The sequence below is a fragment of the Triticum aestivum genome, unplaced genomic scaffold (assembly GCF_018294505.1).
Source record: "Triticum aestivum cultivar Chinese Spring unplaced genomic scaffold, IWGSC CS RefSeq v2.1 scaffold115022, whole genome shotgun sequence".
Lineage (NCBI taxonomy): Eukaryota > Viridiplantae > Streptophyta > Magnoliopsida > Poales > Poaceae > Triticum > Triticum aestivum.
Window position 1 is genome coordinate 1 of NW_025295950.1, and position 990 is coordinate 990.

The window sequence follows — 990 nt, forward strand, 5'->3', positions numbered from 1 at the left end:
CTCCGAAGTTAAGCGTGCTTGGGCGAGAGTAGTACTAGGATGGGTGACCTCCTGGGAAGTCCTCGTTTTGCATTCCCTTTTTAATTTTTTTGCACCGCGTGCAAAACAAAACGCACGAGCGCGACGTATGTTTAGCACGTTTTATTATTTTGCACGTTTACGGTAATTTTTTGCTCGCTGCTCATTATTCACGCGTCTAGCGGCGGCAAGCGTGTTCTGAAAGGGGTCGAAACCATAGTAAATAGGCACTGGTGCAGTTGAACCGTGGTAAAACTCGTCTCCGTAGTTGAGCGGGAGCGGCCAAAGGAATGTGCAATCGTGTGTGTAGTGGAGCTGGGAGGGGCAAGCATAAGGGACGAAGACGGGGGTAACATGTCGGATGCGATCATACCAGCACTAAAGCACCGGATCCCATCAGAGCTCCCGAAGTTAAGCGTGCTTGGGCGAGAGTAGTACTAGGATGGGTGACCTCCTGGGAAGTCCTCGTGTTGCATTCCCTTTTTAATTTTTTTGCACCGCGTGCAAAACAAAACGCACGAGCGCGACGTATGTTTAGCACGTTTTATTATTCTGCACGTTTACGGTAAGTTTTAGCTCGCTGCTCATTATTCACGCGTCTAGCGGCGGCAAGCGTGTTCTGAAAGGGGTCGAAACCATGGTAAATAGGCACTGGTGCAGTTGAACCGTGGTAAAACTCGTCTCCGTAGTTGAGCGGGAGCGGCCAAAGTAATGTGCAATCGTGTGTGTAGTGGAGCTGGGAGGGGCAAGCATAAGGGACGAAGACGGGGGTAACATGTCGGATGCGATCATACCAGCACTAAAGCACCGGATCCCATCAGAGCTCCGAAGTTAAGCGTGCTTGGGCGAGAGTAGTACTAGGATGGGTGACCTCCTGGGAAGTCCTCGTGTTGCATTCCCTTTTTAATTTTTTTGCACCGCGTGCAAAACAAAACGCACGAGCGCGACGTATGTTTAGCACGTTTTATTATT

The 990-nt window shown here is 50.1% G+C and overlaps 2 non-coding genes across 2 annotated transcripts; both read left to right on the plus strand.

The window, feature by feature from the left end:
* The first annotated feature begins 377 nt into the window (after positions 1-377).
* LOC123179054 (5S ribosomal RNA) lies at positions 378-497 on the plus strand. Its single transcript, XR_006490069.1, has one exon. It is a non-coding gene; the product is annotated as a 5S ribosomal RNA (ribosomal RNA).
* Positions 498-798: 301 nt separating this feature from the next.
* LOC123179053 (5S ribosomal RNA) lies at positions 799-917 on the plus strand. Its single transcript, XR_006490068.1, has one exon. It is a non-coding gene; the product is annotated as a 5S ribosomal RNA (ribosomal RNA).
* The last annotated feature ends 73 nt before the right edge of the window (positions 918-990 follow it).